We start from the raw sequence: 25,090 nt of genomic DNA, 5'->3' as shown, positions 1-25,090 counted from the left end.
ATGTTCATCTATATTTGCCACATGTCCATAATCTATTAATGAAGTATAAAGAAGCAAAATTCCAATATAGTGTATTATAATTTGTCATACAATATATTCCTCTTCTACTTATAGATATACTTTAAAGGAAGTCATATTCCTTCTGGAATCCACCTCTGATCATTCGAAGGTTGAACAATAAATAGCCTAAATAGAAATATATATTTATATAGTTTTTAATTGTGCCACTGTTGCAGAAAAAGATAAAAAACCATATTTTTAATTTGGATAAAATCCTCTTCAGAGGTAGATACATGTGAGTATTGTTGCAGGTACAGAGGGTAGGCTGGTAGGTCTTCTATTGTTTTTTAGCTGAAAACTGCAGTATTCCGTGACATTGAATTAAAATGAGAACATGTCAAATAGGGTAATTACAACTAAGTTTCCACTGGTATGCAATGCAGAAAATACAGGAGCATTAATAATTTTGACCTCATTACTTTTGCATTTGTCTAACAAGAATGAAGTATTTAAGTCATTGCTATGTTAACTTTGGACTTACATATTTTTTAAAATCACTCTTTTTTTAGAGATTGCTTTATCTGCTCATAAAAGATATATATTCTAGACATTTGGTTAAGAAAGGAGATGCAAAAAGAGTTATTTCTATTCAAGATGAAGTTTGTATCAGGCTAAAAGTTGATTTATTTAGAAAAATATGCTGTCCATGTTCAGGTGGCTTTTCCTATGCATACTGTCTTGTCAAGGACTCTGCCCTTAACTGCAGCCCTTGCCAAGTAGCTATGAAAAATGAATTATATATCATGTGACCTTTTACTTTGTGGCTGAAGCCACATCTCTAGTCTTCATTTCTCTCTCTCTTCAGTTTGTTTTTGGAGTTTCATCTGCCTGCTGGAGTTTCCACCTGAAAGAGCTAATAGTTACCTCAAATTAATTCTGTTGTGTAATAAAGAATTTGGCTAATTTTTTTCTCTGGTCCTTGGGTGGAAGCCTCCAAACCCTTGGATTTCCCACGTGATAGGAGTGTTTGTTATTTATGGTTTATTAGCATAAACACCTGAGTTTATGCTAATGAGATGACTCATGGAGAACCTCTAGATAGTTTATGCTGATTAGATGAGTAAAGATTGGGGCTGGCCATGCCAGAAAGTCCTATCATGTGATTACAGAGTTGGGGCTTTGAGCCATGTGATCTTGTCCTGACTTCTGGCTTAGAAGAAGAAAGAGGCTGAATTTTGAGTTCAACTTTATGGCCAATGAATCAATCAGTCATGCCTATATAATGAAGCCCCAATAAAAACTGGATACAATGAAGCTCAGTTCAGTTTTCTGGTTGGTGATACACATTGATGTGCCAAGTGGGTGATGCATTCTGGGGACATGGGTGATTCATGTTTGGAAGCCTCTCAGATCTTGCCCTATGCATTTCTTTATTTGGTTGGTCCTGATTTTCATCCCTTCTAACAAAACTGTAATTCTGAATTTTCTGAAGTATTAATATAATTTCTTGAACTCTGTAAGTTGTTCTAGTGAATTTTCAAACGTGAGGGGTTAGTGAGAACCTCAAAAAACATAGCCGGTTGGTCCCAAGTATGGGTGGCCTGGGAACACTAGACCTTGTGACTGGAGTCTCAAGTGAGGGCAGTCTTGTGGGGTCTGTGCCCTTAACCTGTGTAATTTGACCTAACTTGGTTTGTTAGTATCTGAACTGCACTGCATACTCTTTAGATCCTGAAGCATAATCCTTTCCCAGTGCCAACAAGCTTACCTGCTGAACTTTGTTTCTCTTCCCACATTATCAGCCATTCAGCCTAATTTCTTCCCATAAACCTCTTACGTGCTTTGGCTTCAGTTCATGTCCACTGGTACATGTGCAACCTTTTTTTTTTTTTACCTGGGCTGTTTCAATACTACTTAAACTGGCTTATCTTCACTGTAATCTATTCTGTATTTCCCAGTGAAGTTCATCTTCCTCACACTCTCTTCAAACTCAAATATCTTTTTCAGAGATGTCTAGGTAGTAGCCACTGCAACGTCTCTCAAGTAGCAGGCACACATGTATATGTTGAATAAATGTCTCCCTGTCGTCCAAACTCCGCAGCTGCAGGGGACCCTGCAATTGTCTCCTACGTACCTCTTCAACCTCATCTTCTCTTACTTCTGTAAATGAATCCTGTGTTCCAAACCAATTACTTTACTCATTACTTTGCTTACTCTCAAACTCTATGGATCCATCCCCTCTCCACTGACCAAACAGTGCCTGTCAAAAAGGCTCTGTCTCCATTTGTACTAAGTTCCATCTCTGCTGTGTGTCTTTTTAGAGTTCTCCATTCCTTAGGGATAGCTCTCACTTCTGAATTTTTGTAGCACTTATTGTATGCATACTTCCATACTGTATGTGTTGTGCTGTATGTGGTTATCAATTGGCTACTAGTCTAAACCACACAGGATTTGGATTATTTTCTATTATTGCAGGTTATTTTGTAAAACTATACCATGGACTTATGAAAACAGGCAAATATAACTTTTTATGATCTCAAGGACATATGTAATAGATGCATAAGTTTTTCCGTTTTGCTGTAAGAGTTTCTCTTATTTTGTCTAATTAGTACAATTAGTCAAGTCTGATCTGTAAAAACAATGAAGGTGAGAAAAATGTTTTAGCTACTAATTCTTAATATATTCTAATCAACCCAATAACTTAAATGTCCTTGAAATTGTAGAGATAGCATTGTCCATATTGTCCTGCTGATAGCCACAATTACAGAGAAATTCATTTGCTGATACTCATTTGCTGTTCTTCATTAGGGCATGTGTGATTTTTCGCTTACTTGCTCTAATCTAAACTTTTCTCACTTGAATGCTCAGATAACAAAGGCTCACTTCTCCCACCATAGAACCAAGCAAAACTGCACCTTTAAGTATAATAAGGTGACCCCCTCTCTTTCTCAACAGAGAAAGAATCATGTCCCAAACATAATTTAAGGAATATAACATTTTCAGGCAGCTTTGCATCTATAATTTGGCATATATTCTTACACTACCATATGCCCATATATAACTGAAGACTAAATATTAGCATTCCATTTTTTTATTTTGTGGTAAAGAGAAGAAAAATAAGACTTCAGTCTCGCTAGTCAAAAAAGATACACAATTCAGCATTCACTTAATAGAAAGAGACATACCTTGTGCAGAAATGGCCCCGGTTTGAGAAAACACAAGTTTTTAAAGAAAGATAAAGTCCTAGAAGTGACTGCAGGGAATTCACTAAGCTTTTTGGGCAAATGGGCTCTGCAGCATTAGGTCTGTATTTGTTTTAAAGAGGTTTATACATTCTGAACCTGACTGATCAATAATAATACTATTAAAAACTATAATGTTATAAAGCTGAATTTTAAAGTGTAGAACACCTAATCTGTGAATAGAGATGAATATGTTTGAAAATAAAGATGAAGTGAATAGTGAAAATTTACTTATCTGCAAAGCTTTCTCTGATAAATTTCAAATTTCTTTGTAAGAGTCCACATTATTTTTACTTACTGTCAATGAAAATACATTTTTACAGATCTTGCTTTGTCAAATATAATCTTGTGGTTGTTCTATATTCCTACACTTGAGTTAATGATTTCTCTCAAATAGTACTTTCAACTACTTACAGGTTTGTGGGTCAATACACATTTTAAAGTGTCCAGTAGGAAATCTTTAAATTAATTTCTATCAATTCAAAGGGATAGCAAAACTATGTGCTGATATAATAGTCCATAAAATGACATGGTGAGTGAAAAGTTCAATTATTTTTACTATCTTATTTTTGCCTCTTGAGTTAGTTAAGCTTTATATTGAGCTAATGAAAAATGAGACTAGTAGAAAGAAATACAAAAAAGTACATATTTTAAACACTTGTTTATTATCCAGTTTTACAGATGTGTGATAAGGTTTGGTAACTGAAGACTATCGTTGGATCAAAGTTGACTTTGGGAGTGAGCCTATGAACATTTTTTGTAGGTAGAGCAAAAGCAAAGGTGAATGGCTGCGTTTTGGTGAAGGCCCCCAGCAGCAACCACTGAAGGTTTTAATGTCTTCCATGGTGAACAGGATTGTATTTGGAGGAAAGTATCTGTAACCAAACCAGACATACATGGATTCAGAAAGGCTTCCTGGGAAATGTCTCACATGCAATCAAGCATTGTTATGGCAGCAGTGAGTTGTATGCTTACAGAATAGAAATTCCCAAATGATGCCTGAAACAAGGAGGTGTAGAATAGCTACCAAAAAAGTGAGGTTTCCTAGGAGTCCTCAGACATTGAGCCAGGGAAGAGAGTGGCCTGGAAACAGTGGCAAGAGTATTGAGCAGGGGACAGATTTCATCACATTGCCAAGGGAGGGGAGCTTGGGTTCTAAACATGGGGGACATAAACTGTCCCAAAGATGACATTTTGGAGTTTGGTGTATATTTTTAGTGCTGAGTTGAATAGTGAACTCTTATATCAGGATTCTGCATATGCTGTCCATTTGTCTCTTTGTATTCTGTGGTTTTTTAGACTCTTCAGTGAGAGGCAGGATTGCTTTGGAAACAAATTGCTTTGTCTCAGCTTGGGTTCTCAAGTAACACTTCTGTCTTTCTTTGAAGAATATCTGATTTTTTCCAAGGAAGTTAAGTTTGATACAAATTTTGGAAGTGGGAAGAAACATAAAGAAAGATAAAAGGGAAAGGCAGCCATTTACTTAGAAGAGACACATCACTAAGTTTTTGGCATCAGGATCAGCAACACGATACTTATTCAGGACATGCCATCATTTTAAACAAACAGTATATGAGCACCGCTTACATGCTAACATAATGTTAGATATTGGAGCTATAAAGACAAATAGTTTCCTTCTGCCCTAAGGAAACTTATATCTTTATAGGGGACACAGATGAATAAGCCAAAAAAAAAAAAAAAGACAATACAGTGTGTTACATTTTCTGGTAAGGTTGCTGGAGGTACTTTGGGAGGGGAATACCTAACCCACTTCAGGAGCAAGGGGGAAGGGTTAGAAAATATTTTCAAAGAAATAGTGGCTGAACGAAGTCTAAATATCAAATATGTCTTTGTGAGTGTTTGTGTAAAGGGCTATCTGTTGAATTGTGACAAGTAATTATAGCAGTGGTATTCAGAGATGAGTTAGTATTGTGTCTTGAATGTCAACCAGAGAATTCCGACTTGATAGAAACAGGAGGTCATTTGAATTTTTAAGCTGGGAGCAAGAATAAGGCAGAAATTCTCCTAAAGCTTTCTGTCTGTAGATCAATCAGATGGAAAGGGGATTGGAGGTGGAGACGTAAGTTAGTTATTTTGTTAAACAACCTGAATGTAGGGCAATGGGAACCTGAATCTAGGAGGGTGGTTATGGGGAAAACACAAATCATCTGAATGTGAGTCTGGATTCTGAGTTTGTCTCCAGTGGCTTTTCCTTAGGAATGGTCATTTCAACAACACTAGAGGAGAGAGGAAAACTATAAATCAACCCGCAAGAGCATCCAACTGATAACTGGTTCAAAGACTATCTGTGAAACTCTTTTGAGATGTAAATATAGATTTTGAAAGAGACATGAGAATAAACATAAACAGAGAAGAAGGTAAAAGTTGATTCCTAGATGAAGGTACTAGTGTCCACTTACATGCCCTTTATCCTTTCGTTTAACATTGCTTCTGCTACTGTTTTCTCATCATTATGAAAATTTCTTGAAAGAAGATAGGACTATGTGAAAGGATTGGCACCAAGTATTATGAGTTTGGCCAATAGAAACTTGTGGTCAAAATAAATTTTGATATACCTAAATGTTATTTGGATACCAAATGATCTTTAGAAGAAAGTGATATGTGATACTTTAAAGTCCTAGTATGAGAATTTAGCAAACTCAAATAATTTATCATGATAAATACCAGTGCAGTAAAGGAGGAAGAAAACACTTAAGGAGCGTTTATACTTCATGCGTTGTACTAGGCGTTTTACTAGAATAAAAATACTTCATGACTTAGAATGTGCCAGATCATATTTTATTATCTTGGTTGAGAAATTTAGTAGAATACATTAGTTCATCCTAACAAATAACAGCATAAACAACTGTGAAAAATAATTTAGAAATCAAAAAGTAAAACTTCATATGAAATTTAAAACTTTTAGGCAATTGATTGTGAATGGCATATTCTTGATTACATATATTTTCTACTTTTGTTTATATGTAATTCTGTTGTTGCCTGTGCTTTAGGTCAATCCCTATGAAGATGGTTAATTTTCATCGCTCTGTTGGTTGAAGCTACTTCTTCTGGCAGGGTCACTGCACATTTTCTCAGGGGTGGTTCACCTCAAATTCATCGCTGCCACAGGAAAATTAACAAAGCAGATATCCTACAGATCTCAGGTCATAATAATAGTTTTCCCATACATGAAGAGCAGTGTGCAATTACACAAATATAAATGAAAATTAATATTCTCTTTGCTTAAAAATTCTAATTTATCTCTCAGTTACCTTTTTTGAAGTATTCATGTTTTGAGGTTAAAAAAAGAACTGAGTAAAAGCCTACTTACAACAAAATAAATTACCCTTTGATATCCAGTGCAGCAACCTAGTATTTGAGAATAACAGAACTCCACAAAGGCTTAATATATTCAGAATTTGACAAAGTGTGACCCATTTACAGAAGCAGAAAATTCACCACAGGTATTTTAGTGTTTCTTATTTTTCTTCCAAAAGCAGATAAATTGTATTTACCAGCCAAAGAAAAGAACCGTTTCCAAACTTACTTGTTTAGAGAAAAATAGAGAAACAGGGGGGGAAAATACAATAATTTTGACTCAGAAAGATACTATCCAAATATGAAATGTGGAGGGCTTCAAAAGATCTCATAAGAATGTCAAAATATGGGAAGTATTTGATGAACTTATTTTAAAAATAATTGTTGCTATAGATCCCTACAGGCCCTTTACACACTGTGAGGATATTGAACAATTTACAGATGCCACATGTTCACACTGCCATTTTTATAGGTAATTTCTAAGATTATTGTCAGAATTTTAAATTTACTGGAAAAAGAAAAAACAACATTAAAATACAAAATCTGCAATCTGGCTTAGGTATTCTCCTAAGTGCTCATATCTACAGTAGCACTTTTTCTATTTTTCTGCATGTGCCATTTTAATTTTTTCTCCTTTATGAGAACACCATCTCCTTAAAAATGGGGAACTCTGTCTTGCACATCCTCATGTGCCCAGTCCCTTGTACTGCACTTAACACATAATAGATGTATCCACACATGTTTGCCAAATATAAGAATGAGTAAACAAACACTGGAGCCCAAGGGCAATTCGTTATTAAAAGAGTATATATTAATATATAGATTGAGATACCTTTACATTACTCAAGTGTTGAAAATAGATCCATATGTTCACTGATTATGTTTAAATCTTCCAGAAGTCCTCTCAAAAAGGACTTACATAATACTCATTTATATCATTTAAGTTTTATAAAGTGCCAAAATAGCATGCCATTGTAATTAATCCTGTAATTAATATTACTTTAAAAATTCTAAGTGGTGAACATTATGTTGATAAACTGGGACAATGACAGAGATGTCATTTATTAACCACATTTTTAGATTTCACACTGAGCTGTGCTTTAAGTCTAAGTCAGAGTTGGGACTAAAATTGTTTTTGTTTTTTATTTAGTTCAATATAAACTTAAAATTATATAGAAGGATTTAAAAAGGCTTTCAAATGCAGTTCCTTTGTTCATCAACGATCACTCCCAGTGGCCTGGTCAGACAGATCAGATGTGGCTAGAATGACTTGTGTCCACAATGCTGCAGATCAAATTAAAAAAAAAAAAAGTTGGAAATGGCTTTTGGGACCCTTGGAAACCTCTTCCAGTCTAAAGCCACAAGGGCAGAAATAATCAATAATGGTAGCCATTTGGTTTCATTCATTTCTTTTAAGGAACATGCACACAACTGACTAAAAGCATTCTTACTGGACTGAGATGGATTTCAATTCTCTGGTGACTGACAAAAGTAGAGCCTTTGACAAAACCTGTGGTGTTGCATTGCGCTCCACTGTCTTTCCCTGTCCTAAGAGACACTGGTGTTGTTTAACTCCGAAAATCGCCATCTTGGTAGAGACTGACAAACAGTTGATCTGTAACTATTAGCTAATTTCTCCCCATGATTTTTGATTCAATTTATTTTAGGAAAGCATCTATAAACTGCAGAGCAGTTTCAAATACGTAAAATCTGTAAATGTAGGCATAAAGGTCTCAAGAAAAAAATGGGCTCAGAGCTGATTTAATCAGTGTATTAATATTCAACAGGATAATTTCCATTTCTGTAGTCACTGCCCTAGTTCAAGTAAGCATTAATTTGTATCTAATAAAGTGTCATTAATACTGTGGATACTTAAAAATTGCTTTTGATAAATGAACAACATCTGGCTTATTGCAGCAGCCTCTTAACTTCTCTCACTTTATTTAAGTTCCTTCCAATTATTATCTATTTTATAGCTAAATGCCAAAAAAAGAAGCTTTCTTGTAATTTTCTACCATGGGTAATTTCTTGCTTATGAAACTAGTTTTCTTTTTTTAACAAAATCAAAATTCCTGTGCTTGAGATGAAATTTTCTCCATCAATTTTCCTAGGTTTTCATTTCTTACTATCCAATTAAACTCATTACTTCATTGCATCAGCATTTTTCAAAAAGTACATTTTAAGTTTTTGATGACTACTAAATATAGTCATCATTTTAAAAATGCAGTTTAAGAATTTCTAAAATAAGTATACCAGCCCATTGGTAAACAAAGAATAGAAGGTCTCTATGATTTCAGAAAATGCCCTTTTCTCATATCCAAGTCAGAATGACTTGGGCAAGAATGGGAGAAGACGTGAAGATAAAAGGGATAACTGGTCTGTTTCTGTCAGTTGCTTCTTTTTCTCCCTAATTTTAAAACCATAATGTCTGCACATGAGAGGATTTAGTGTCCCAAGGGATAATACATCTTTTCAGTGGGAATGAGCAGTATAGTTACTGACTGAGTGTAAATTCACTCAAGTGCACATTTAGGGGCTTCTCAGGGGTTCTAGTATTATGGTTGCATATCACTTGAAATTGAATTTTGTCCTGCCCTAATGTTTCATGTTGCAAAGGGGGAAATGAAGATAAACTGAAATGAATGAATAAATCTAGGTTTTTAATAGTTGTTTTTCTTCAACAAGATAATTCAACTTAAATCTCAAGGCCTGGAACAAAAAAGGTGTTCTTTACATACCTACTATCCATGTTGAGGTTCCCACCACACAAACAAACTTTCAAAACTTGTCGAATAAAAATCATTATTAAAAAGCCTATATTCATAGTTTCTAGGTCACTGGAGATTTATTATTGAGAATGATATGATCTTTTCCTTTACTATTCTAATTCATCAGTTACAACTTTTCACTTTATGGAGTCCCAGAGAATCTGAGTACATCTCTCAAACAGGTCTAGCATCAGGTATCAACTGTATTACAAGAAATCAATCTCAACAACAATTTCCAAGATCAAACATAGAAGAAAATTATAGAGTTAACTTTTTCACTTGTCTTCCTTTCTTATCCTATGCTGGGAAATACATATTCCACAATATTCCCCAGTTTCTTTCAAATTATGTTTCTAATGGAATCCCACACCACCTAAAATGAACTTTTTTGTATGGTCAAATCATTCTTCCCACAACTGCCATTATAACATTTTGAAAATGATGCTTTATTCATTTCATTTACATGTTCAGATGACATCTCTGCAAAATGAGAAACATCCTCTTTACTTTACTTTCAAGAACCTCCATAATTTGATTTCTATTTACTGTACCAGGTTTTATTTACTAATCACTTCTAAAACATTGAATTCTGTGACTCCTGAACATAATTTAAACTTCTTAATTTGTCTCCCCATCTGGAGTTTGGCCACCTTCTCTGTTCTTGAAATGCTCTCCTCTTCTCAAACCATTCATATTACTCCTCATACCTTTATGGACTTTCCTTGATTCCTCAAATGGAACTTGTTTTCATTAACAAAATGTATGTAGGACTTGCCATCTAATCTGGTGGCTCAATACTGCATGTGATTTTGCACTCAGCTCCCAGGGGACATTTGGCAATGTCTGGAGACGTTTTTGGTTGTCACAACTGGGCAGATGCTATTGGCATCTAATGGATAGAGGTCAGAGATGCTGCTAAATATTCCACAATATATACGATGGCTCTCCACCACTAAGAAGTATCTGATTCAAAATGTCAGTAGTGTTGCTGTTGAAAAATCCTAACCTAATTCAATCTTACACCTCTATTTCAAACCTGCCTATAATTTTACTTCTATATGCATGTGTCAATCATCTGTACTAGGATACAAGCCTTTGAAATACTAGGACCACATCTCATGCACAATTTTGTTTCTTCAAAAGGCCTAGCACAAAGGCTGGTATACGCATGGACACTCAAAAATATTAAAAAACCTATGTGACATAGAATATCTAGATCACTATTTGTTGAATAAACATACAAGAAGAAAACACTAACCAATAAAGCCACATTAAATTCAACATATATTTTCTTTGATGACTTTGATAATTCAGCTGTCATTTGAGGGTCTTTTAATAGTAAAAATCAATTAGCATTATTCTGGTAAAGAGAGAATTTATAGTTCAACATATATAATTATAGCTGATAAGCAGAAAAACATTATATTATAAACTTCACCGTATTTTTATAATAGATGAAAAGTTTAGAGTTTGAGGTTTGCAGAGCTAATGTATCTATCTTTAATAGAGTTATCTTCTGTCTCTCCTATGTTAAATGTGTTGAGTTGTTGTTGTTGTCTTAATGTGCTACAAACAACTAATCCTTGCTTTATGAAGGTCTCTCAGCTGCTATACAGTAGGTGCTGGTTAAATCAGCTCCAATTTGTTTGCATTCCTCTAAGTGGAGCATCTAGCTGTTGGGCAAAATAAAACATTAAATTATCTTGCGAATTTGCTGTAAATATTTGAAAATGATTGCCTATTGGAATATATAAACAGTTTTTTAAGTTCCCTTATGAAATGAGCTGATGCATTTTGCTTACTAATTAAATATCTATGTTTACATAATGTCCTACGTCTCCCATATATGGAAAAATGAATATAGCTTAGTGGCTGCCTGCTCTAAAGGACAATGTTCAAGCTTTTTAGCTTGCCATTCAATATTGTCCCAAAGCTGTCCCCTACTTATCTTTTAGGCGTATCTCTTTCATAAATATTCTGCTTCTGCTGAATTATTTTATTTATAATTTCTTGAATATATTTCTTACTTTCCACACCTCTAATATTTCTTTTTCCCTCTTAAAATCTATAGAATGAACATTTTTCTATCAGAGATCGAGCTTTCTCTTTTTACCGTTCTCCCAATCCAACTTCCTCTTGAATTGCTGGTCACTGTAACTCATCCATCTCACATGCTAACTCTTCCAAAATGGCCACCCCTCATCCTCCAAACCATACTTCTGCTTTTGAAATGATAGTCCCTATACTACTTAAGTTCTGCTGTCATGTTGTTGTCATTTTATTTGTGCATTTTTATTTTTCCTTTTCCTCAGATGGTAAAGTCTTGGGGGTAGGGACCATGATTTACAGACATCTTTGAATCACACTCAGCACCTAGTAGTACACTATCCTGTACATAGTAATCGTTCATTATACAGTAGTTAAATGTTGAATGAGTTATGATAGTTATGATATTGCTTTAGAAGTAGAAAATGGTGTGACAACCTGGTTATAAAACACAAAGTGTTTTTCTGATAAATAAATGTCCAGAAAAAAGAAGAGGGGACTGTTATAGATATAATAACAAAATAATCAAACCATAATATGTACAGACATAGTAACCAAAGGTGATGTGTGGACCTTGTTTGGATTTTGATTTGAACAAACTAACTGTAAATGGGCATTTTTGGCATAATTGGTGAAATGCATAATAGATGATACTAAGAATCTGTGGTATGAGAAAGGTCAAAATAGTTATCAGTTAGAGATGCATACTGAATAATTTTCAAATAACAAGTTTGATATTTGCTTTAAAATATTAGATAAAAAGTATGAGAAATAATAAAAAAACTTGGCAGCATTTGTCATAATATCGATAATTATTGAAGCAGAGTAAAGGGTACATGGTATACATTATACTACACCTCTGTAGTTTAGTGTAGGTCTAAGTATTTCCATAAAAAGTTTAAATATACATAAAGTAAAATGCCGTAGAGTAATCTTTCAGTCATTCATATAGTAGGAAAGTAATTATTCAGTTATTTAAGACACTGACTATAAGAGATTCTATGACTTGAATAAATTTTCATTTTACAGTGTGTAACCCAACACCTAAGACCAATTCAAATACAAAAACATTCCACTGGTCACTTAATGTCCTACTCTCTTGTATACCACACAAGGCTATTAAATGCTTAGTGAGTCTGGATTTTCACTGTTCTCTAAGGACCCATCATTGTTACTCATAACTGTCTGGCTTAAGAAGGTTGGAGTCAACACAATAGATAGTTGCTGACCCAAAAGGATTTACTCTCTTATCCTGAGAATGACCAACAGCCCTGTAAAAGGCAGAGCACTTCTTTTTCTTTGCTAGCTGAACTGGATCCATTCATCCTCAATGTCACAGAAGAGAAACGATGTGATGAAAACCTTTCTTGAATAGACATACCAGAGATCAGGTAAGAAATTTTGGACATGGCCAAGTAGCAAACAGTAAAGAAAGATGGCATTCAAAGGCAGAAAACAGATGAATTGGCGATTTGAACTTCAGACTTACAAAGTCTTTCAGTTTTGTTGCCACTGTCTTAGACAAACTCCTCTTTATTCCTCCTTCAATTGATCTGAAACCTCTACTTGGTTATCTGTTAGCATGCCCAAAACCACCCCCACAAAAGTATAAAATCTAAGTTATATTCTTGTGCATGCTATGGGAACACAACCTCCAAAGAAGTGCTCTGCCTTCCCAGTTTTCAATCACCATTAAGCTCTTCCCTCCATTGTCAGAGATGCACCTCCATTTTCCTATGGATTACTTCAATAACTTCTGTACTGGTCTGTTGCTTCCAATATTTTCTCTCTGCAACACACACTATGGGGTGCTTTTAGGTTAGGCTTCCTAAAATACAGGAGTTAGCATGCCACTCTCATATTCAAAAGCTTTCACTGGCTCACCATTGCCTATTATATAAAGCACATTTCTGTTCACTCAGTATTTCAGACCTCACAAATCTGTCTGAAGTCTACACTCTAATCTTGACTTTCTTTAAGCAACTTGAAACTGTAAACCAACTGAACTAATTGCAGGTCCCTGAAAATACTCTGTACTTTTGGGTCTCCATTCTTTCTTCCTGTTAAAACATCTCTTTTTAAACATTTCCACTTGAGGTACTCTCCAATTCTTCATTTCATCATCCCTTAGCATATAACCTTGTCAGAATTAGCCTCTTACTCTTCAAGAATCTCTAGCTTTTCATGTGTATCTTTCTTAGCTATTTCTCTCACTGGTATCATAACATGTTATGAGCTTCATTTCTCTGGTCAACCGTAAGCTCTTTGAAAACACAACTGATCTCTTTCATCTTTGTATCCCTAGTCTCTGGCACAGTGGTCTGTACTTACAATATGTTTAGTAGACATTGGTTAAAGGGCTGATAGAAAGAATATTAAAAGTTCTATGCGAAGATAGAGACAGAGGCCAAGCTGTGCTTTCACAAATTGAAACATCATGATAATTAAATTCTAGTTATGAAATAAATTATTATCATTCAATTAGGGCAGTGCTGGAAATTGGATTAAGTACATTCTTTGTTTTGTCACATTTAGTCCTCTCAATTCTACAATTTTAGAGATGTGGGAACTGAGATTTGGGGAGATGAGGTAGCTTGTTTGTATGCGGCCTGAGATTCCCTTTCTAATTATACTATTAACATGTCTACGGAGCTCTAGAGTTTTGATGACATACCATGAGGGACACCTCAAACTAAAACAGAAAATAATCCCACTTCCTATTCCCTATTTCTGTAACAGAAAAATTTCTGTTTTCTTTGTTTTGTATAGTGAAATTTTTTATTTTTTATTTTTACCTTAAATACCTGGAAGATAAGGCATTCACTTTTTTATTTGCCATTATATCCGCTATTACCTTTGTCTTATACCTGATAATTTGACATATTTAAATTATTTACTTGAATACACTGAAATACATAACTCTTCACTTAATGTACTAAGAATAATTTTTAGGACAGGCGCTGTGGCTCACACCTGTAATCCCAGCACTTTCGGAGTCCAAGGCAGGCGGATTGCTTGAGCCCAGGAGTTCAAGACAAGCCTGGGCAACAAGCTGAAACTCTGTCTCTATATTAAACAAACGAAAAAAAAGGTTAGCTGGGCATGATGGAGTGCGCCTGTGGTCCCAGCTACTGGCGAGGCTGAGGTGGGAGGATGGCTTGAGCCTGGGAGGCAGAGGTTGCAGTGAGCTGAGATCACACCAGTGTACTCCAGCCTGGGTGATAGAGTGAGACTCCACCTCAAAAAAAAAAAAAAGAAGAAGAAATTTTAAATAAAAATTATAAGTTGCATTTAATTACACAAAGCAGGCATGTCATGAGCCTATGTGCCTATATAAATAATGCCATCATGTTCCAACAAATATGTTCTAATCCACTTTTGGAACTTTCTAAGAATCAACATATGTCTCATAAGAAAATATATTTTATTACTTTATAGTCTAAATTCCTACTTGTCCCAAATAGTTTTGGTTCTTTAAAGAAATGCTTTCCACCCTGAAAGGATAAAACCATTGTGAAAATACTTAAAATGTGGTTTTTAAATCCAATGCCAAAAATGACATTTAAAAATTATTTGGGAGATGCATGGCTCACAAAGCTGGCCACTTAAAAGAGAGCTTGAGTGTGTAAATACTGATATGTGTGCATGTATACATATATATTCTGATATATATGTTCATATCAGAATATGTATATACATATACACACACTGTATATTTTTATTTCCCTAGTTATAGCTTATATCAGAAATACCAAGCAAATTCTGCATATACAAAATTTCAAAAAGATTTGAAATGAAAAATTTCTTCTGGGAATGAGAAAGGAAATTTTTTATGATAAAATTTAGCAATCTTTCATGTTAAAAACTCTCAATAAACTAGGTATTGAATGAACATACCTCAGAAATACAAGAGCCATCTATGACAAACCCACAGCCGACATCAACAGAATGGGCAAAAGCTGGAAGCATTCCCTTTGAAAACAGGCATAAGACAAAGATACACACACTCTCACCACTCCTATTCAACACAGTATTGGAAACCCTGGCGAGAGCAATCAGGCAAGAGAAAGAAATAAAGAGCATCCAAATAGGAGGAGAGGAAGCCAAACTATCCCTGTTTGCAGACAACATAATTCTACCTCTAGAAAACCCCATAGCTTCAGCCCCAAATCTCCTTGATCTGAAAAACAACTTCAGCAAAGTTTTAGGATATGAAATCAATGTACAAAAATCAATTCCTATACACCCTAACAGCAGCCATGCCAAAGCCAAATCAAGAACACAATCCCATTCATAACAGCCACAAAACGAATAAAATACCTAGGAATACAGCTCACTAGGGAGGTGAAAGATCTCTACAAAACGCTACTCAAAGAAATCAGAAATGACACAAACAAATGAAAAAACATTCCATGCTCATGGATAGGAAGATTCAATATCATTAAAATGGTCATATTGCTAAAAGCAATTTACAGATTCAATGCTATTCCTATCAAACTACCAATGACATTCTTCACACGACTAGTAACATTATTTTAAAATTTATATGGAACCAAAAAAGAGCCCAAATAGCCAAGGCAATCATAAGCAAAAAGAACAAAGCTGGAGGCATCATGTTACCTGACTTCAAACTATACTACAGGGCTATAGTAACCAAAACAGCATGGTTCTGGTATGAAAGCAGACACACAGACCAACGGCACAGAATAGAGAGACCAGAAATAAGGCCACACACCTACAACCATCTATTCTTCAACAAAGCCAACAAAAACAAGCAATGGGGAAAGGAATCCTGATTCAAAAATGGTGCTGGGATAACTGGCTAGACATATGCAGATGATTGAAACTGGACCCCTTTCTTACACCATGTTAAAAAAAAGCAACTAACAATGGATTAAACACTTAAATGTAAAACCCTGAATTATAAAAACCCTGGAAGACAACTTAGGCAATATCATTGTGAACATAGAAATTGGCAAACATTTCATGAAAAAGACCCTAAAAGCAATAGTAATAAAAGCAAAAATTGACAAATGGAATCTAATTAAACTTAAGAGCTTCTGTACAGCAAAAGAAACTATCAACAGAGTAAACACAACCTACAGAATGGGAGAAAGTATTTACAAATTATGCATCTGACAAAGGTCTGATATCCGGAAATTACAAGGAACTTTAAGCAAATTTACAAGAAACAAAAGCAACCCCATTAAAAAGTAGGCAGAAGACATGAACAGACACTTTTCTAAAGAAGACATAAATGTGGCCAACAAGCATATGAAGGAAAGCTCCGTATCACTAATCGTTAGAGAAGTGCAAATCAAAATAATAAAGAGATACCATCTTATACTAGTCAGGATGGCTATTATTAAAATGTCAAAAAATAGCAGGTACTGGCAAGGTTGTGGAGAAAAGGGAATACTTATATACTACTCGTGGGAGTGTAAATTAGCTCAACCACTGTGGAAAGCAGTGAAGCAGTGTGGCGATTCCTCGAAGAGCTAAAAACAGAATTACTGTTCAACCCAGCAATCTCATTACTGGGTATACACTCAAAAGAATAAAAATTATTCTACCATAAACACACATGCATGCCAACATTCTTTGCAGCACTATTCACAATAGCAAAGACATAGAATCAACCTAAATGCCCATCAATGAAAAATTGAATAAAGAAAATGTGGAACATATATACCATAGAATACTATGCAGCCATAAAAAAAATGAGATCCTGTCCTATGAATGAACATGGATGGAGCTGGAAGCCACCATACTTAGCAAACTAATGCAGAAACAGAAAATGAAATATCCCATGTTCTCACTTATAAGTGGTAGCTAAATAATGAGAACGCATGGACACATAGAATGGGAAAAACACACATTGGGGCCTATCAGAGGGTGGGGGATGGGAGAAGGAAGAGGATCAAAAAACTAACTATTGGGTACTAGGCTTAGCACCCAAGTGATTTAAAAAAAATCTGTACAACAAACTCTTGTGAGATGCATGTACCTACATAAGAAACCCGGACATGTACACTTGAACCTAAAAAACAAATTTAAAAAATAAAAACATAAAACAACAACAAAAAAATACTTTGGCAGCCAAAAAAAAAGAAAATGGTATTTGAGTAGTCCTTGGAGCTTTGAAATAGCAGATGGATAACCTAAGGATATTTCAGGTTAGTATTTTCAAAGTGTTTCCTTTAATGCTATCCCCAAAATATGTAACTGTGTGTGGAAGTTGGTGGAGAAGAAATTGGTAGTTAAATGTGTTGGTCAGATACATCTCTGAAAGACCTACGGAGCATAATAACACATTAAAGGCTTTGAGACATTTGTCAAGAAAGAAATCTTTAACATCATGTTTCCAATACATTTGATAATGAATCACCTTTTAAAAATATAACCTTTAATAACATCCTCAATATCTACCTTAAGTAGAACCATAACAGTTAGGCCGATGATTGTGATGGTGGTATGGATGGTGATATGGCAGCATCACTCATATTCCTTTTAGTAAACACATATATTTTTGTTCCTTGAACAGTTTCCTGTGCTTGTATCCATCTTATCATTTACCAGTTGTATAACTGTGGCAAGTTATTTAATCTCTGAGTCTCAGTCCTTTTATTTGTAAAATCGAGATAACCTAATACCTATTCATAAGGTTTTGAAAGGATTAAATGAGTCAGTCCATATAAAGTACTTAGAACTGTGTTCAGTCACTCTATGGTGTGATCTTGGACAATTCCTGTGGCTCAGCTAGAAAACATTAATACTTCCACATAATGGCAATCTTTCCTTCTGGCAGTTTTTAGTTATAGGAATGTTATGTAAATGAGCACACACTGCTATAAACAGAGGTATTGTTTTCTACAATGAACACTAAGCTCCCAGAGTAACAAATCTCTTAACACAGTTTGTGTCCAGATCCCTTGGCTCCCAGATCCAGAGGAGCAGGCAGATGCTTTCAGGGCCATATTTCACAGTATATGTCTTTTCCTCCTAGGACAACTGCTTTCTTTTCTTCTGTGTTGCTTTTTGTCAGTTAAAAAAATACAGAAACATCATTATTTGGGGCATGCAAAAAAAATAGCATTTGGTAATTATGGAGACACATGTCAATACATGTTAGTCATTTGTCCATTATTAAGAAAATGATTATCCTGGTTTCTTGAACTTATAAAGTTGTGAAGAACATAGCCTTTGTAATCTGGCTTTCACATATGTTCAGAAAAGTCCTTGGGGTTCCTCAGTTCCCATATCATCTTTACCTCCCAGAAAAACATATTTCACTCACCTATGTATGCAACCAGAAAAGTTTATTATATATTTGAGCTCTTTTGTATCTAACTTTTTATTAGGAAAGAACAAGCAGAAAATGAATACATATGCTACAATTTTATTTATTTATTTATTTTTTGAGACTGAGTCTCACTCAGTTGCCCAGGCTGGAGTGCAGTGGCGTGATCTTGGCTCACTGCAACCTTCTCCTCCAGGGTTCAAGTAATTCTCCCTTCTCAGCTTCCCAAGTAGTTGGGATTACACACACCCACCATCATGCCCAGCTAATTTTTGTATGTTTGTAGAGATGGGGTTTCACCATGTTGGCCAGACTGGTCTTGAACTCCTGACCTCAGGTGATCCACCCGCCTCGGCCTCCCAAACTGCTGGGATTAGAGGTTTGAGCCACTGTGCCTGGCTAATACGCTACAAATTTAAATATGCAATTGATCTTTATCATCTTAACACCCTTTACTCTTATGATTCTGAGGATAAAATAAGATCAATGAAAAATGATGGCAAAAGTATTTTATACATGGTAAATCATTCTGAAAATATGTTTACTGAGAGCAATAATAACAAATTAGTGTGTGAGGGTTTTCATACTTAGGTTTATAATATTACTTGTTTTATATTTCAAAGGAGGGACCAACCTTAGTCAGTATTTTCAAAACCAGGTATCGACAAGTCAATAAAACATGGTGTTTATGTAAGCTCATGTGCAATTATCTATAATTATCTATAATTATATAGATAATTATATAACATGATACAGAACTCCAATGTTTGTTAACCATTCCTCCCTGCCATACATATGAATCCTGTTCAGTTATTACTTGTGATGCACAGGATTAAAAAATAGATTATAAGATGCACTTAGTTTCTAAATTCTGAAATCAGGTGCTTCTCATAATCAATATTCAAAAAATTGCTGATTATATTTTATACAAAAAGTTTTCATTTAACGTATGACATGTATTGCAACCAACTTTGTTTCATAGCTAAAGAAGTAGAGGATACCATCATTTTTCCAGAGATCTTTTGTGGGTATGTTTATATCACTCAATTAGCCTCCATGATCTTTTATGCATTCCAGCTATTTATTTTTGCTATGAAGTACTTATTAACTCTTATTCTACCTTAATCAGTAAATGCCATGATGTAGAGGTCACAGACTTCACAATATTAGTTAGTTTTTGTTTTCAATGGCCAGATTATGAACTATGAACAAGTATCTTGGTAAAAAATAGGTGGAAGCAATGACCTAGGTCATAACATGCTTGGACCAGCCTTGCTCCCTTAAATAAAAGTAAAAAAAATAACAGCACTGATATCACAAAGGGGGGTTCTAATTAGGAATAGAAAATCATCTCAGATTCGGATCTTTGTAAGTTGACCTAAAATCCTATTTTTTCTTTTATTTTAAATTTAAGAAAGCAAAACCAAATTAATATAATAATATTATAAGATAAAATTTAAACTAGCCCTCAGTTATGCCATCTTGAGTTTTTATGGAACTAGGTGCCTTGCTAATTGCTTGAGATATTTTTATATTATTTCATTTTCTCCCTATATTATTCCTGTGGTACAATACATGTAAGTTCAATATCCTAATGTCTTTGTTTAGATAAGCCTAGAATCTAACTTCACATTGAGAAGAAAGAATGCATAGTAATACCATCATCATGAAAATGAAAAGTATCCTAACCTTCCCCAGTCATTTGAAGTCCTCTATCACTGCATTATCATCATGAGCCTTTTCCACAGCCATTCTAATATGTTCAGATTGCCCATTCATTCAGAAAATATTTATTTTGCCCTGTGTGTCAGGTGCTGTGCTAGATTCCTGGAATTTAGAGATGAACACACGTTCTGCCTCCAAGGACAGCACCATATGAAGACAGACAATCAGAGACTTTCAATAATATGTGGCAAAGCAATTATACAGAAAAGTCATAGAAACAGAAAACAAGGCTGTCATTCTAACCATCCTGATTCGGGAGGGAAGGAGACAGTTTTATCTCAAAGAAGCCAAAGGGTGGCCTGAGTAAAATATGAATAGAAATTGACCAATTGGTAATATTTGTATTTTTTCGTCTTTACTGGATCTCAAATTTTGTAACACATCAGATTTAGTGGGGCCCTCTTAACTTATTTTTAGGCACTCTTCCTGAAGTAGTATCATTGATTCTTTTGGCCTCAATTTCATCTCTATGCTAAATATTTCCATCCCTATGCTAATTATTTCCATCCAGATACATATCTCCGGGGTATATCTTTCTGAGCTTTTGTTGGGGATTTTGTGGTTGATCAAGGGGAAAAAAATATGACCATAAGGTGGCAGTAGCTTTACTGGGGGCTGCTTTGACAGTTTCTCACGTGGAGGAAGTCCTTCACAGCAGGAGTCTGTCTAGTAGCTAAGGGTCAGGGTCACCACTCAGAAGGGAAGGAGTGCAAGGGAACTCCTAGGAGAGAGGGGGCTTATGTGTTAAGGCAATGTTGCTCAGTGGCATGGTGGGGAGTCTGTGTCAAAGAGCTCCAAAAGGCAGTAGTGGCTTGGGTCTTTATGACCCATGGGATTTATCTACTGCCAGCAGATGTGGGGTGAAGTTTTGTGGGATATGCAAAACAGCCAGTTTTTAAATGGCTAAAAATCTGCTTATGTAGCCTATTTTAAAAATAAATGCATGTGTAAACATTTGATTTAATCCCCTGGTGGGCTTTTGGGCTAGTGGGTGTCAGCCTATATTGAGGAAGTAACAACCTGGGGCCAATACGCAGAGGCCATCTTTGGCTCATTTATATAACAGCTTCACATCAGTATAAATCAGTATAATCAAATGCCTATTTATCATCTCCACTGGGGTGTCACATAAATATCATGAAATTAACCTAATGAAGATGGAACTGGTACTTCAACAATTTTTCTTTCTTAGTAAATAGAACTATCATGTAAGACTTGAGGCAGAAACTTAAGGATCATACATAATTCCTCCATTTCCAATCCAAACCATCACAAAATTCTGTCATTTCTACCTCCTAATTGTCTCTCATCTCCAGTTATTGATAGCCACATAACCAACACTCAAGGCTAAGCTACATATATCTCTTGTTTGGATTACTCTAATGTTCTGCTAGGTTGTCTTCTTATTTTACTCATATCTCCTTTCCATAGGTTCTTCATACAGCAACAAGGGTTATCTTTTGAAATATGTAGAGATCATGCTAGCTCTTTGCTTAAGTACACTGTTCCACCCTGAGAATATCCAAATTAGAAAAACCCTGCATCTTCAGACCTGTAATTCTCCCTCCAAGCCCCAGTTGCTCACCAGTGTCCAGCTACAGGCTCAATGACTCGTGCATGTCTTTTCCATAGCAGGGCCTCTGCACTGCTGTTCTTTCTGCCTGCATTACGCAGCTGTTCCAGCAATTTGAGTGACTGGTTCCTTTTCTTCCTTCAGGTGTTGCTTAAATGTCACTTAGTCAGAGATGCCTTATGTAACTGGCCTAACATTTCCCTCAACCTCCCCACCTCTCGTCCCCATTATTTTCTCTCCTGCTTTCCATTTATTTCTGGCATAACAATGATTTCAGTTTGTAACTTAAATATTACGTGTTTTGTTTATTGCTCCAAACTCTTTCTACACTCTAGGCTTCATGCAAGCAAATTCTTTGTCTGTCATGCTTTGTTCACTGCTTTTTTTTAAAATATGTTTTTTTTTTCTTTTAATCAGATGTCTAGTGCAGTGCTGGCACACAGTAGAATCTAACTAAATATTTCTTAACTGAAATACAAACATAAATTCATAAAAAATAAGTGAATAAGCACAGTCAGATGGGAAAGTTCTCTCTTTTTAAGGATTAACAATGTTATTATCTTATGCCATACAGTCAGATACATGAAAAACTTAATGCCTTTTTTTTTTTTAAATTAGGCCAAGGATCTAAACAACTATGGGGACTATGAATAGCCCTTGAATGAACACATTTGAAAATCATAGTGTTAAACCAATTAAAATTCCTTAGCAAGGCTGGGGGTACTAAAAAGTACATTGTAATCAGTTGTTCTGTGAATTTTTTAGACCAAAGAAGATAAAATAAGAGTAATTATCATCATTAGGTGTCTAGAAGATGTATGAGGAAAAGTTTTTTATTGGGGGTAAGAGTTAAAAAGAAAAACTTTATTAACAGGACATAACAATATCTGAGAATCCTGACTTTCTACCATGCTGTTTTACATTTCTAAGGCATCTCTGGCTATGTTCCCTTTTCCTTCTTACTATTTCCAATGTGTACATTCTCTCTGTTTTCCTTGCTTAGTCTTAATGGAAATTCAACCATTCTGTATTAGAAGTAAACATGTCTTAATGTGGAGATGGTGACAGAAATAATAATACAAATAATAAGAATATGATTGATAAACATTTATTGAGTGTTTCCTATGTGCTAGACATTATTCTAAGGGCTTCAGGTGCTCTAACTGGTTTAATGCTAAAACAAAGCCTATGACTTAGGGACAGGGTGAGCATTCCTTACTGGAAATGCATGGGAGCAGAGGTGTTTTGGATTTCAATTTCTTTTTAGATTTTGGAATATTTGCTATAATAGATACTTGCTACATAATGAGATATCTTGGGGATGGAACCCAAGTCTAAACGTGAAATTTATTTATGTTTTATGTACATCTTATATACATAGCCTGAAAGTAATTTTATTTTCCTCTTGGGGATGCTGAATAAACTATGTGTTTTGCACCTACATTTTGACTGCAACTCGTCACACGAGGCCAGGTGTGAAACTTTCCTCTTGTGTCATTATATGGTGCTCAAAAAGTTTCAGATTTTGTAGAATTTTGGACTTTGGATTAGGTCTTCTTGGCCTGAACTATTATGATGTTCATTTTACAAATGAAAAAACAGAGGCAAAGTAAGATTACATATCTTGTCCATAATCTCACAGCTAGAAAATTGTGGAACCAGGACTTGAAACCAAGCCAGAAGGCTCACAATCCCTGTCATTAATCACCACAGTCAGTACTTACTCCTGTAATTATGTTCCACTCTTGTTGTTTAGTCATCAGAATTTTTTATTTAGGAGGAATAAGTGCATATGCTATAAGTATGTTCTAAAGATATCCAGATTGTACTGGTAAAGAAGTGGGAGGTTGTAGGCCGGGCGCGGTGGCTCACGCTTATAATCCCAGCACTTTGGGAGGCCGAGGCGGGCGGATCACGAGGTCAGAAGATCGAGACCATGGTGAAACCCCGTCTCTACTAAAAATCCAAAAAATTAGCCGGGCGTGGTGGCGGGCGCCTGTAGTCCCAGCTACTGGGAGAGGCTGAGGCAGGAGAATGGCGTGAACCCGGGAGGCGGAGCTTGCAGTGAGCCGAGGTTGTGCCACTGCACTCCAGCCTGGGCGACAGAGCAAGACTCCGTCTCAAGAAAAAAAAAAAAAAAAAAGAAGTGGGAGGTTGTAACAGTAGATATAGGAATGCCCAATTCGTTTTTTTGCTATACTACTTGGAAATCATTAGCTTTTTAATTGTTATATTCATAGATTTTATTTGTGGGTAGCACCAACAGTGGACAGCAGAGATTTTCTTGACTTTCCGTTTCCCTTCTCCAGGTAAAAACAAACTGAGAAATCTGGGAGCCCCTTTCTAGGATAAGACAGATTATAAACCTATGAAATTTTGGAGTGGAGAGAAGAAAATTGGCTCTTTTGTTTTTCCCTGTTTCTAGTTCTCTCCTCTCTATGCTTTTTGTTCAGTAAAACTTAAGATCTGATATAATTAATAATTGGAAAGAAATCTTCACTGTCGTAGATACATTCATTCACCCTTTATTTATTTAACAAACATTTATGATACCTACTTCTGTTAGGCTCTGTGTCAGGCTTGGATCTGCAGTGGTGAGGCGAGTTGAGATGAAGAAAATCTGTGGAGAAAAAAAGAAGATGAAAACATGAAACACATATGTACGCTCATATGTATGATGTGATTTTTGTATGTATTACTTATATATATACATGCATCTATGTTTACTATATAATTTACATATTTATATATAATTTAAACTTATTCACTTTATGTGCTTATTCTATACATATTTTACATGTGTATATAGTTACAAATTATCCCAAGTGCTATGAAGGAAATGAACAGGTTATTTGACAGATAACAAATTATTAATGATGGGAACTACTAGAAGGGCAATAGTGAGTCCCTGGAAAGAGCCAGGTTAGGGATATTACTTGATTCAAAGAAAAGTGGCAAAGGGGACTTGAACTCCCTGTGCTCCATAGCCTAGCTCCCAGAATCCCTGGTCTGGAATAAAGGAACCACCCAGAGCTGTGTCCTGTGTGGGTGACCAAAATGCCCATGGATGTAGCCACGGGCACAGAGTGAGCACATCAGTGTGTTCATTTTCAAGGAA

The 25,090-nt window shown here is 35.4% G+C and overlaps 1 protein-coding gene across 4 annotated transcripts in view; it reads right to left on the bottom strand.

Moving 5' to 3' along the window:
* Window positions 1–3,888: 3,888 nt before the first annotated feature.
* The window catches only part of KHDRBS2 (KH RNA binding domain containing, signal transduction associated 2), a 677,326-nt gene continuing 656,124 nt past the window's right edge, over window positions 3,889–25,090 (bottom strand). For 3 of the 4 annotated variants that reach the window (XR_004029312.1, XR_004029313.1, XR_004029315.1), the window contains 2 exons: window positions 24,530–24,592; window positions 3,889–4,117 (listed from right to left, as the gene is read on the bottom strand). The gene's annotated coding sequence lies outside the window, so the exon portion shown is untranslated. Of the gene's footprint in view, window positions 4,118–6,540; window positions 7,845–24,529; window positions 24,593–25,090 lie in introns of those variants that run through there. The other variant, XR_004029314.1, reaches the window with a different exon arrangement.

This window comes from Nomascus leucogenys, chromosome 3 (assembly GCF_006542625.1).
Source record: "Nomascus leucogenys isolate Asia chromosome 3, Asia_NLE_v1, whole genome shotgun sequence".
In the NCBI taxonomy this organism is placed as follows: domain Eukaryota; kingdom Metazoa; phylum Chordata; class Mammalia; order Primates; family Hylobatidae; genus Nomascus; species Nomascus leucogenys.
This window is presented reverse-complemented; position numbering and strand designations above follow the sequence as displayed.